We start from the raw sequence: 14,458 nt of genomic DNA, 5'->3' as shown, positions 1-14,458 counted from the left end.
CAAATCTTGCCAAACTGAAAGATGCTTATGCCTTATGAAATACAATGTTTTTGCAATGCTGTAAGACAGTTTTTAATGTGTTAGAAGTTATATGCACAAAAACTTATGTTAGGACTTCAATGCTCAAGATTGTCAGTTTACAGGTTTCTGAGACCAGTAATGTTGAAAAAGTGCTTCTGTTCAAATGAAGTGAAATCTAGCCCAAATCTGCTCAAAAGCTTGTCTCTCTATGAGAGAAAGCTGCTTCATTCAATATTGAGTGCAAATCTTGCCAAACTGAAAGATGCTTATGCCTTATGAAATACAATGTTTTTGCAATGCTGTAAGACAGTTTTTAATGTGTTAGAAGTTATATGCACAAAAACTTATGTTAGTACTTAAATGCTCAAGATTGTCAGTTTACAGGTTTCTGAGACCAGTAATGTTGAAATAGTGCTTCTGTTCAAATGAAGTGAAATCTAGCCCAAAACTGCTCAAAAGCTTGTCTCTCTATGAGAGAAAGCTGCTTCATTCAATATTCAGTGCAAATCTTGCCAAACTGAAAGATGCTTATGCCTTATGAAATACAATGTTTTTGCAATGCTGTAAGACAGTTTTTAATGTGTTAGAAATTATATGCACAAAAACTTATGTTAGGACTTCAATGCTCAAGATTGTCAGTTTACAGGTTTCTGAGACCAGTAATGTTGAAATAGTGCTTCTGTTCAAATGAAGTGAAATCTAGCCCAAATCTGCTCAAAAGCTTGTCTCTCTGAGAGAGAAAGCTGCTTCATTCAATATTCAGTGCAAATCTTGCCAAACTGAAAGATGCTTATGCCTTATGAAATACAATGTTTTTGCAATGCTGTAAGACAGTTTTTAATGTGTTAGAAGTTATATGCACAAAAACTTATGTTAGGACTTCAATGCTCAAGATTGTCAGTTTACAGGTTTCTGAGACCAGTAATGTTGAAAAAGTGCTTTTGTTCAAATGAAGTGAAATCTAGCCCAAATCTGCTCAAAAGCTTGTCTCTCTATGAGAGAAAGCTGCTTAATTCAATATTCAGTGCAAATCCTGCCAAACTGAAAGATGCCTATGCCTTATGAAATACAATGTTTTTGCAATGCTGTAAGACAGTTTTTAATGTGTTAGAAGTTATATGCACAAAAACTTATGTTAGGACTTCAATGCTCAAGATTGTCAGTTTACAGGTTTCTGAGACCAGTAATGTTGAAAAAGTGCTTCTGTTCAAATGAAGTGAAATCTAGCCCAAATCTGCTCAAAAGCTTGTCTCTCTATGAGAGAAAGCTGCTTCATTCAATATTGAGTGCAAATCTTGCCAAACTGAAGGATGCTTATGCCTTATGAAATACAATGTTTTGCAATGCTGTAAGACAGTTTTTAATGTGTTAGAAGTTATATGCACAAAAACTTATGTTAGGACTTCAATGCTCAAGATTGTCAGTTTACAGGTTTCTGAGACCAGTAATGTTGAAATAGTGCTTCTGTTCAAATGAAGTGAAATCTAGCCCAAATCTGCTCAAAAGCTTGTCTCTCAATGAGAGAAAGCTGCTTTATTCAATATTCAGTGCAAATCTTGCCAAACTGAAAGATGCTTATGCCTTATGAAATACAATGTTTTTGCAATGCTGTAAGACAGTTTTTAATGTGTTAGAAGTTATATGCACAAAAACTTATGTTAGGACTTCAATGCTCAAGATTGTCAGTTTACAGGTTTCTGAGACCAGTAATGTTGAAAAAGTGCTTCTGTTCAAATGAAGTGAAATCTAGCCCAAATCTGCTCAAAAGCTTGTCTCTCTATGAGAGAAAGCTGCTTCATTCAATATTGAGTGCAAATCTTGCCAAACTGAAAGATGCTTATGCCTTATGAAATACAATGTTTTTGCAATGCTGTAAGACAGTTTTTAATGTGTTAGAAGTTATATGCTAAATATTTATGTTAGGACTTCAATGCTCAAGATTGTCAGTTTACAGGTTTCTGAGACCAGTAATGTCAAAATAAAGCTTCTGTTCAAATGAAGTGAAATCTAGCCCAAATCTGCTCAAAAGCTTGTCTCTCTATAAGAGAAAGCTGCTTCATTCAATATTCAGTGCAAATCTTGCCAAACTGAAAGATGCTTATGCCTTATGAAATACAATGTTTTTGCAATGCTTTAAGATATTTTTTAATGTGTTAGAAGTTATATGCACAAAAACATATGTTAGGACTTCAATGCTCAAGATTGTCAGTTTACAGGTTTCTGAGACCAGTAATGTTGAAATAGTGCTTCTGTTCAAATGAAGTGAAATCTAGCCCAAAACTGCTCAAAAGCTTGTCTCTCTATGAGAGAAAGCTGCTTCATTCAATATTCAGTGCAAATCTTGCCAAACTGAAAGATGCTTATGCCTTATGAAATACAATGTTTTTGCAATGCTGTAAGACAGTTTTTAATGTGTTAGAAGTTATATGCACAAAAACTTATGTTAGGACTTCAATGCTCAAGATTGTCAGTTTACAGGTTTCTGAGACCAGTAATGTTGAAATAGTGCTTCTGTTCAAATGAAGTGAAATCTAGCCCAAATCTGCTCAAAAGCTTGTCTCCCTGAGAGAGAAAGCTGCTTTATTCAATATTCAGTGCAAATCTTGCCAAACTGAAAGATGCTTATGCCTTATGAAATACAATGTTTTTGCAATGCTGTGAGACAGTTTTTAATGTGTTAGAAGTTATATGCACAAAAACTTATGTTAGGACTTCAATGCTCAAGATTGTCAGTTTACAGGTTTCTGAGACCAGTAATGTCAAAATAAAGCTTCTGTTCAAATGAAGTGAAATCTAGCCCAAATCTGCTCAAAAGCTTGTCTCTCTAAGAGAGAAAGCTGCTTCATTCAATATTCAGTGCAAATCTTGCCAAACTGAAAGATGCTTATGCCTTATGAAATACAATGTTTTTGCCATGCTGTAAGACAGTTTTTAATGTGTTTAGAAGTTATATGCACAAAAACTTATGTTAGGACTTCAATGCTCAAGATTGTCAGTTTACAGGTTTCTGAGACCAGTAATGTTGAAAAAGTGCTTCTGTTCAAATGAAGTGAAATCTAGCCCAAATCTGCTCAAAAGCTTGTCTCTCTATGAGAGAAAGATGCTTAATTCAATATTCAGTGCAAATCCTGCCAAACTGAAAGATGCTTATGCCTTATGAAATACAATGTTTTTGCAATGCTGTAAGACAGTTTTTAATGTGTTAGAAGTTATATGCACAAAAACTTATGTTAGGACTTCAATGCTCAAGATTGTCAGTTTACAGGTTTATGAGACCAGTAATGTTGAAAAAGTGCTTCTGTTCAAATGAAGTGAAATCTAGCCCAAATCTGCTCAAAAGCTTGTCTCTCTATGAGAGAAAGCTGCTTCATTCAATATTGAGTGCAAATCTTGCCAAACTGAAGGATGCTTATGCCTTATGAAATACAATGTTTTTGCAATGCTCTAAGACAGTTTTTAATGTGTTAGAAGTTATATGCACAAAAACTTATGTTAGGACTTCAATGCTCAAGATTGTCAGTTTACAGGTTTCTGAGACCAGTAATGTTGAAATAGTGCTTCTGTTCAAATGAAGTGAAATCTAGCCCAAATCTGCTCAAAAGCTTGTCTCTCTATGAGAGAAAGCTGATTCATTCAATATTCAGTGCAAACCTTGCCAAACTGAAAGATGCTTATGCCTTATGAAATACAATGTTTTTGCAATGCTCTAAGACAGTTTTTAATGTGTTAGAAGTTATATGCTAAAAAAACTTATGTTAGGACTTCAATGCTCAAGATTGTCAGTTTACAGGTTTCTGAGACCAGTAATGTTGAAATAGTGCCTCTGTTCAAATGAAGTGAAATCTAGCCCAAATCTGCTCAAAAGCTTGTCTCTCTATGAGAGAAAGCTGCTTCATTCAATATTCAGTGCAAATCTTGCCAAACTGAAAGATGCTTATGTCTTATGAAATAAAATGATTTCTGCAATGCAGTGATACAGTTTTTAATGTGTTAGAAGTTATAGGCACAAAAACTTATGTTAGGACTCAATGCTCAAGATTGTCAGTTTACAGGTTTCTGAGACCAGTAATGTCAAAATAAAGCTTCTGTTCAAATGAAGTGAAATCTAGCCCAAATCTGCTTAAAAGCTTGTCTCTCTAAGAGAGAAAGCTGCTTTATTCAATATTCAGTGCAAATCTTGCCAAACTGAAAGATGCTTATGTCTTATGAAATAAAATGATTTCTGCAATGGAGTGAGACAGTTTTTAATGTGTTAGAAGTTATATGCACAAAAACTTATGCTAGGACTTCAATGCTCAAGATTGTCAGTTTACAGGTTTCTGAGACCAGTAATGTTGAAATAGTGCTTCTGTTCAAATGAAGTGAAATCTAGCCCAAATCTGCTCAAAAGCTTGTCTCTCAATGAGAGAAAGCTGCTTTATTCAATATTCAGTGCAAATCTTGCCAAACTGAAAGATGCTTATGCCTTATGAAATACAATGTTTTGCAATGCTGTAAGACAGTTTTTAATGTGTTAGAAGTTATATGCACAAAAACTTATGTTAGGACTTCAATGCTCAAGATTGTCAGTTTACAGGTTTCTGAGACCAGTAATGTTGAAATAGTGCTTCTGTTCAAATGAAGTGAAATCTAGCCTAAATCTGCTCAAAAGCTTGTCTCTCTATGAGAGAAAGCTGATTCATTCAATATTCAGTGCAAACCTTGCCAAACTGAAAGATGCTTATGCCTTATGAAATACAATGTTTTTGCAATGCTTTAAGATAGTTTTTAATGTGTTAGAAGTTATATGCACAAAAACATATGTTAGGACTTCAATGCTCAAGATTGTCAGTTTACAGGTTTCTGAGACCAGTAATGTTGAAATAGTGCTTCTGTTCAAATGATGTGAAATCTAGCCCAAAACTGCTCAAAAGCTTGTCTCTCTATGAGAGAAAGCTGCTTCATTCAATATTCAGTGCAAATCTTGCCAAACTGAAAGATGCTTATGCCTTATGAAATACAATGTTTTTGCAATGCTGTAAGACAGTTTTTAATGTGTTAGAAATTATATGCACAAAAACTTATGTTAGGACTTCAATGCTCAAGATTGTCAGTTTACAGGTTTATGAGACCAGTAATGTTGAAAAAGTGCTTCTGTTCAAATGAAGTGAAATCTAGCCCAAATCTGCTCAAAAGCTTGTCTCTCTATGAGAGAAAGCTGCTTCATTCAATATTGAGTGCAAATCTTGCCAAACTGAAGGATGCTTATGCCTTATGAAATACAATGTTTTTGCAATGCTCTAAGACAGTTTTTAATGTGTTAGAAGTTATATGCACAAAAACTTATGTTAGGACTTCAATGCTCAAGATTGTCAGTTTACAGGTTTCTGAGACCAGTAATGTTGAAATAGTGCTTCTGTTCAAATGAAGTGAAATCTAGCCCAAATCTGCTCAAAAGCTTGTCTCTCTATGAGAGAAAGCTGCTTCATTCAATATTCAGTGCAAACCTTGCCAAACTGAAAGATGCTTATGCCTTATGAAATACAATGTTTTTGCAATGCTGTAAGACAGTTTTTAATGTGTTAGAAGTTAAATGCACAAAAACTTATGTTAGGACTTCAATGCTCAAGATTGTCAGTTTACAGGTTTCTGAGACCAGTAATGTTGAAATAGTGCTTCTGTTCAAATGAAGTGAAATCTAGCCCAAATCTGCTCAAAAGCTTGTCTCTCTGAGAGAGAAAGCTGCTTCATTCAATATTCAGTGCAAATCTTGCCAAACTGAAAGATGCTTATGCCTTATGAAATACAATGTTTTTGCAATGCTGTGAGACAGTTTTTAATGTGTTAGAAGTTATATGCACAAAAACTTATGTTAGGACTTCAATGCTCAAGATTGTCAGTTTACAGGTTTCTGAGACCAGTAATGTAAAAATAAAGCTTCTGTTCAAATGAAGTGAAATCTAGCCCAAATCTGCTCAAAAGCTTGTCTCTCTAAGAGAGAAAGCTGCTTTATTCAATATTCAGTGCAAATCTTGCCAAACTGAAAGATGCTTATGTCTTATGAAATAAAATGATTTCTGCAATGCAGTGATACAGTTTTTAATGTGTTAGAAGTTATATGCACAAAAACTTATGTTATGACTTCAATGCTCAAGATTGTCATTTTACAGGTTTCTGAGACCAGTAATGTCAAAATAAAGCTTCTGTTCAAATGAAGTGAAATCTAGCCCAAATCTGCTCAAAAGCTTGTCTCTCTATAAGAGAAAGCTGCTTTATTCAATATTCAGGGCAAATCTTGCCAAACTGAAAGATGCTTATGCCTTATGAAATAAAATGATTTCTGCAATGCAGTGATACAGTTTTTAATGTGTTAGAAGTTATATGCACAAAAACTTATGTTAGGACTTCAATGCTCAAGATTGTCAGTTTACAGGTTTCTGAGACCAGTAATGTTGAAATAGTGCTTCTTTTCAAATGAAGTGAAATCTAGCCCAAATCTGCTCAAAAGCTTGTCTCTCTATGAGAGAAAGCTGATTCATTCAATATTCAGTGCAAACCTTGCCAAACTGAAAGATGCTTATGCCTTATGAAATACAATGTTTTTGCAATGCTGTAAGACAGTTTTTAATGTGTTAGAAGTTATATGCTAAAAATTTATGTTAGGACTTCAATGCTCAAGATTGTCAGTTTACAGGTTTCTGAGACTAGTAATGTTGAAATAGTGCTTTTGTTCAAATGAAGTGAAATCTAGCCCAAATCTGCTCAAAAGCTTGTCTCTCTATGAGAGAAAGCTGCTTCATTCAATATTCAGTGCAAATCTTGCCAAACTGAAAGATGCTTATGTCTTATGAAATAAAATGATTTCTGCAATGCAGTGATACAGTTTTTAATGTGTTAGAAGTTATATGCACAAAAACTTATGTTAGGACTTCAATGCTCAAGATTGTCAGTTTACAGGTTTCTGAGACCAGTAATGTCAAAATAAAGCTTCTGTTCAAATGAAGTGAAATCTAGCCCAAATCTGCTCAAAAGCTTGTCTCTCTATAAGAGAAAGCTGCTTCATTCAATATTCAGTGCAAATCTTGCCAAACTGAAAGATGCTTATGCCTTATGAAATACAATGTTTTTGCAATGCTTTAAGACAGTTTTTAATGTGTTAGAAGTTATATGCACAGAAACATATGTTAGGACTTCAATGCTCAAGATTGTCAGTTTACAGGTTTCTGAGACCAGTAATGTTGAAATAGTGCTTCTGTTCAAATGAAGTGAAATCTAGCCCAAATCTGCTCAAAAGCTTGTCTCTCTAAGAGAGAAAGCTGCTTCATTCAATATTCAGTGCAAATCTTGCCAAACTGAAAGATGCTTATGCCTTATGAAATACAATGTTTTTGCAATGCTGTAAGACAGTTTTTAATGTGTTAGAAGTTATATGCTAAAAAACTTATGTTAGGACTTCAATGCTCAAGATTGTCAGTTTACAGGTTTCTGAGACCAGTAATGTTGAAATAGTGCTTCTGTTCAAATGAAGTGAAATCTAGCCCAAATCTGCTCAAAAGCTTGTCTCTCTATGAGAGAAAGCTGATTCATTCAATATTCCGTGCAAACCTTGCCAAACTGAAAGATGCTTATGCCTTATGAAATACAATGTTTTTGCAATGCTGTAAGACAGTTTTTAATGTGTTAGAAGTTATATGCTAAAAAACTTATGTTAGGACTTCAATGCTCAAGATTGTTTAGTTTACAGGTTTCTGAGACCAGTAATGTTGAAATAGTGCTTCTGTTCAAATGAAGTGAAATCTAGCCCAAATCTGCTCAAAAGCTTGTCTCTCTATGAGAGAAAGCTGCTTCATTCAATATTCAGTGCAAATCTTGCCAAACTGAAAGATGCTTATGTCTTATGAAATAAAATGATTTCTGCAATGCTGTAAGACAGTTTTTAATGTGTTAGAAGTTATATGCACAAAAACTTATGTTAGGACTTCAATGCTCAAGATTGTCAGTTTACAGGTTTCTGAGACCAGTAATGTTGAAATAGTGCTTCTGTTCAAATGAAGTGAAATCTAGCCCAAATCTGCTCAAAAGCTTGTCTCTCTAAGAGAGAAAGCTGCTTTATTCAATATTCAGTGCAAATCTTGCCAAACTGAAAGATGCTTATGCCTTATGAAATACAATGTTTTTGCAATGCTGTAAGACAGTTTTTAATGTGTTAGAAGTTATATGCACAAAAACTTATGTTAGGACTTCAATGCTCAAGATTGTCAGTTTACAGGTTTCTGAGACCAGTAATGTTGAAATAGTGCTTCTGTTCAAATGAAGTGAAATCTAGCCCAAATCTGCTCAAAAGCTTGTCTCTCTGAGAGAGAAAGCTGCTTCATTCAATATTCAGTGCAAATCTTGCCAAACTGAAAGATGCTTATGCCTTATGAAATACAATGTTTTTGCAATGCTGTGAGACAGTTTTTAATGTGTTAGAAGTTATATGCACAAAAACTTATGTTAGGACTTCAATGCTCAAGATTGTCAGTTTACAGGTTTCTGAGACCAGTAATGTTGAAATAGTGCTTCTGTTCAAATGAAGTGAAATCTAGCCCAAATCTGCTCAAAAGCTTGTCTCTCTATGAGAGAAAGCTGATTCATTCAATATTCAGTGCAAACCTTGCCAAACTGAAAGATGCTTATGCCTTATGAAATACAATGTTTTTGCAATGCTGTAAGACAGTTTTTAATGTGTTAGAAGTTATATGCTAAAAAACTTATGTTAGGACTTCAATGCTCAAGATTGTTAGTTTACAGGTTTCTGAGACCAGTAATGTTGAAAAAGTGCTTCTGTTCAAATGAAGTGAAATCTAGCCCAAATCTGCTCAAAAGCTTGTCTCTCTATGAGAGAAAGCTGCTTCATTCAATATTCAGTGCAAATCTTGCCAAACTGAAAGATGCTTATGTCTTATGAAATAAAATGATTTCTGCAATGCTGTAAGACAGTTTTTAATGTGTTAGAAGTTATATGCACAAAAACTTATGTTAGGACTTCAATGTTCAAGATTGTCAGTTTACAGGTTTCTGAGACCAGTAATGTTGAAATAGTGCTTCTGTTCAAATGAAGTGAAATCTAGCCCAAATCTGCTCAAAAGCTTGTCTCTCTATACGAGAAAGCTGCTTTATTTAATATTCAGTGCAAATCTTGCCAAACTGAAAGATGCTTATGCCTTATGAAATACAATGTTTTTGCAATGCTGTAAGACAGTTTTTAATGTGTTAGAAGTTATATGCACAAAAACTTATGTTAGGACTTCAATGCTCAAGATTGTCAGTTTACAGGTTTCTGAGACCAGTAATGTTGAAATAGTGCTTCTGTTCAAATGAAGTGAAATCTAGCCCAAATCTGCTCAAAAGCTTGTCTCTCTATACGAGAAAGCTGCTTTATTTAATATTCAGTGCAAATCTTGCCAAACTGAAAGATGCTTATGCCTTATGAAATACAATGTTTTTGCAATGCTGTAAGACAGTTTTTAATGTGTTAGAAGTTATATGCACAAAAACTTATGTTAGGACTTCAATGCTCAAGATTGTCAGTTTACAGGTTTCTGAGACCAGTAATGTTGAAATAGTGCTTCTTTTCAAATGAAGTGAAATCTAGCCCAAATCTGCTCAAAAGCTTGTCTCTCTATGAGAGAAAGCTGATTCATTCAATATTCAGTGCAAACCTTGCCAAACTGAAAGATGCTTATGCCTTATGAAATACAATGTTTTTGCAATGCTGTAAGACAGTTTTTAATGTGTTAGAAGTTATATGCTAAAAATTTATGTTAGGACTTCAATGCTCAAGATTGTCAGTTTACAGGTTTCTGAGACTAGTAATGTTGAAATAGTGCTTTTGTTCAAATGAAGTGAAATCTAGCCCAAATCTGCTCAAAAGCTTGTCTCTCTATGAGAGAAAGCTGCTTCATTCAATATTCAGTGCAAATCTTGCCAAACTGAAAGATGCTTATGTCTTATGAAATAAAATGATTTCTGCAATGCAGTGATACAGTTTTTAATGTGTTAGAAGTTATATGCACAAAAACTTATGTTAGGACTTCAATGCTCAAGATTGTCAGTTTACAGGTTTCTGAGACCAGTAATGTCAAAATAAAGCTTCTGTTCAAATGAAGTGAAATCTAGCCCAAATCTGCTCAAAATCTTGTCTCTCTATAAGAGAAAGCTGCTTCATTCAATATTCAGTGCAAATCTTGCCAAACTGAAAGATGCTTATGCCTTATGAAATACAATGTTTTTGCAATGCTTTAAGACAGTTTTTAATGTGTTAGAAGTTATATGCACAAAAACATATGTTAGGACTTCAATGCTCAAGATTGTCAGTTTACAGGTTTCTGAGACCAGTAATGTTGAAATAGTGCTTCTGTTCAAATGACGTGAAATCTAGCCCAAATCTGCTCAAAAGCTTGTCTCTCTATGAGAGAAAGCTACTTCATTCAATATTGAGTGCAAATCTTGCCAAACTGAAGGATGCTTATGCCTTATGAAATACAATGTTTTGCAATGCTGTAAGACAGTTTTTAATGTGTTAGAAGTTATATGCACAAAAACTTATGTTAGGACTTCAATGCTCAAGATTGTCAGTTTACAGGTTTCTGAGACCAGTAATGTTGAAATAGTGCTTCTTTTCAAATGAAGTGAAATCTAGCCCAAATCTGCTCAAAAGCTTGTCTCTCTATGAGAGAAAGCTGATTCATTCAATATTCAGTGCAAACCTTGCCAAACTGAAAGATGCTTATGCCTTATGAAATACAATGTTTTTGCAATGCTGTAAGACAGTTTTTAATGTGTTGGAAGTTATATGCTAAAAAACTTATGTTAGGACTTCAATGCTCAAGATTGTCAGTTTACAGGTTTCTGAGACCAGTAATGTTGAAATAGTGCTTCTGTTCAAATGAAGTGAAATCTAGCCCAAATCTGCTCAAAAGCTTGTCTCTCTATGAGAGAAAGCTGATTCATTCAATATTCAGTGCAAACCTTGCCAAACTGAAAGATGCTTATGCCTTATGAAATACAATGTTTTTGCAATGCTGTAAGACAGTTTTTAATGTGTTAGAAGTTATATGCTAAAAAACTTATGTTAGGACTTCAATGCTCAAGATTGTTAGTTTACAGGTTTCTCTGAGACCAGTAATGTTGAAATAGTGCTTCTGTTCAAATGAAGTGAAATCTAGCCCAAATCTGCTCAAAAGCTTGTCTCTCTATGAGAGAAAGCTGCTTCATTCAATATTCAGTGCAAATCTTGCCAAACTGAAAGATGCTTATGTCTTATGAAATAAAATGATTTCTGCAATGCAGTGATACAGTTTTTAATGTGTTAGAAGTTATATGCACAAAAACTTATGTTAGGACTTCAATGCTCAAGATTGTCAGTTTACAGGTTTCTGAGACCAGTAATGTCAAAATAAAGCTTCTGTTCAAATGAAGTGAAATCTAGCCCAAATCTGCTCAAAAGCTTGTCTCTCTAAGAGAGAAAGCTGCTTTATTCAATATTCAGTGCAAATCTTGCCAAACTGAAAGATGCTTATGCCTTATAAAATACAATGTTTTTGCAATGCTGTAAGACAGTTTTTAATGTGTTAGAAGTTATATGCACAAAAACTTATGTTAGGACTTCAATGCTCAAGATTGTCAGTTTACAGGTTTCTGAGACCAGTAATGTTGAAATAGTGCTTCTTTTCAAATGAAGTGAAATCCAGCCCAAATCTGCTCAAAAGCTTGTCTCTCTATGAGAGAAAGCTGATTCATTCAATATTCAGTGCAAACCTTGCCAAACTGAAAGATGCTTACGCCTTATGAAATACAATGTTTTTGCAATGCTGTAAGACAGTTTTTAATGTGTTAGAAGTTATATGCTTAAAATTTATGTTAGGACTTCAATGCTCAAGATTGTCAGTTTACAGGTTTCTGAGACTAGTAATGTTGAAATAGTGCTTTTGTTCAAATGAAGTGAAATCTAGCCCAAATCTGCTCAAAAGCTTGTCTCTCTATGAGAGAAAGCTGCTTCATTCAATATTCAGTGCAAATCTTGCCAAACTGAAAGATGCTTATGTCTTATGAAATAAAATGATTTCTGCAATGCAGTGATACAGTTTTTAATGTGTTAGAAGTTATATGCACAAAAACTTATGTTAGGACTTCAATGCTCAAGATTGTCAGTTTACAGGTTTCTGAGACCAGTAATGTCAAAATAAAGCTTCTGTTCAAATGAAGTGAAATCTAGCCCAAATCTGCTCAAAAGCTTGTCTCTCTAAGAGAGAAAGCTGCTTTATTCAATATTCAGTGCAAATCTTGCCAAACTGAAAGATGCTTATGCCTTATAAAATACAATGTTTTTGCAATGCTGTAAGACAGTTTTTAATGTGTTAGAAGTTATATGCACAAAAACTTATGTTAGGACTTCAATGCTCAAGATTGTCAGTTTACAGGTTTCTGAGACCAGTAATGTTGAAAAAGTGCTTCTGTTCAAATGAAGTGAAATCTAGCCCAAATCTGCTCAAAAGCTTGTCTCTCTATGAGAGAAAGCTGCTTCATTCAATATTCAGTGCAAATCTTGCCACACTGAAAGATGCTTTATGCCTTATGAAATACAATGTACTTGCAATGCTGTAAGACAGTTTTTAATGTGTTAGAAGTTATATGCACAAAAACTTATGTTAGGACTTCAATGCTCAAGATTGTCAGTTTACAGGTTTCTGAGACCAGTAATGTTGAAATAGTGCTTCTGTTCAAATGAAGTGAAATCTAGCCCAAATCTGCTCAAAAGCTTGTCTCTCTAAGAGAGAAAGCTGCTTTATTCAATATTCAGTGCAAATCTTGCCAAACTGAAAGATGCTTTATGCCTTATGAAATACAATGTTTTGCAATGCTGTAAGACAGTTTTTAATGTGTTAGAAGTTATATGCACAAAAACTTATGTTAGGACTTCAATGCTCAAGATTGTCAGTTTACAGGTTTCTGAGACCAGTAATGTTGAAATAGTGCTTCTTTTCAAATGAAGTGAAATCCAGCCCAAATCTGCTCAAAAGCTTGTCTCTCTATGAGAGAAAGCTGATTCATTCAATATTCAGTGCAAACCTTGCCAAACTGAAAGATGCTTACGCCTTATGAAATACAATGTTTTTGCAATGCTGTAAGACAGTTTTTAATGTGTTAGAAGTTATATGCTTAAAATTTATGTTAGGACTTCAATGCTCAAGATTGTCAGTTTACAGGTTTCTGAGACTAGTAATGTTGAAATAGTGCTTTTGTTCAATTGAAGTGAAATCTAGCCCAAATCTGCTCAAAAGCTTGTCTCTCTATGAGAGAAAGCTGCTTCATTCAATATTCAGTGCAAATCTTGCCAAACTGAAAGATGCTTATGTCTTATGAAATAAAATGATTTCTGCAATGCAGTGATACAGTTTTTAATGTGTTAGAAGTTATATGCTAAAAAACTTATGTTAGGACTTCAATGCTCAAGATTGTTAGTTTACAGGTTTCTGAGACCAGTAATGTTGAAATAGTGCTTCTGTTCAAATGAAGTGAAATCTAGCCCAAATCTGCTCAAAAGCTTGTCTCTCTATGAGAGAAAGCTGCTTCATTCAATATTCAGTGCAAATCTTGCCAAACTGAAAGATGCTTATGCCTTATGAAATACAATGTTTTTGCAATGCTGTAAGACAGTTTTTAATGTGTTAGAAGTTATATGCTAAAAAACTTATGTTAGGACTTCAATGCTCAAGATTGTTAGTTTACAGGTTTCTCTGAGACCAGTAATGTTGAAATAGTGCTTCTGTTCAAATGAAGTGAAATCTAGCCCAAATCTGCTCAAAAGCTTGTCTCTCTATGAGAGAAAGCTGCTTCATTCAATATTCAGTGCAAATCTTGCCAAACTGAAAGATGCTTATGTCTTATGAAATAAAATGATTTCTGCAATGCAGTGATACAGTTTTTAATGTGTTAGAAGTTATATGCACAAAAACTTATGTTAGGACTTCAATGCTCAAGATTGTCAGTTTACAGGTTTCTGAGACCAGTAATGTCAAAATAAAGCTTCTGTTCAAATGAAGTGAAATCTAGCCCAAATCTGCTCAAAAGCTTGTCTCTCTAAGAGAGAAAGCTGCTTTATTCAATATTCAGTGCAAATCTTGCCAAACTGAAAGATGCTTATGCCTTATGAAATACAATGTTTTTGCAATGCTGTAAGACAGTTTTTAATGTGTTAGAAGTTATATGCACAAAAACTTATGTTAGGACTTCAATGCTCAAGATTGTCAGTTTACAAGTTTCTGAGACCAGTAATGTCAAAATAAAGCTTCTGTTCAAATGAAGTGAAATCTAGCCCAAATCTGCTCAAAAGCTTGTCTCTCAAAGAGAGAAAGCTGCTTTATTCAATATTCAGTGCAAATCTTGCCAAACTGAAAGATGCTTATGCCTTATG

The sequence above is a fragment of the Carassius carassius genome, chromosome 31 (assembly GCF_963082965.1).
Source record: "Carassius carassius chromosome 31, fCarCar2.1, whole genome shotgun sequence".
Taxonomy (NCBI): Eukaryota; Metazoa; Chordata; class Actinopteri; order Cypriniformes; family Cyprinidae; genus Carassius; species Carassius carassius.
This window is presented reverse-complemented; position numbering follows the sequence as displayed.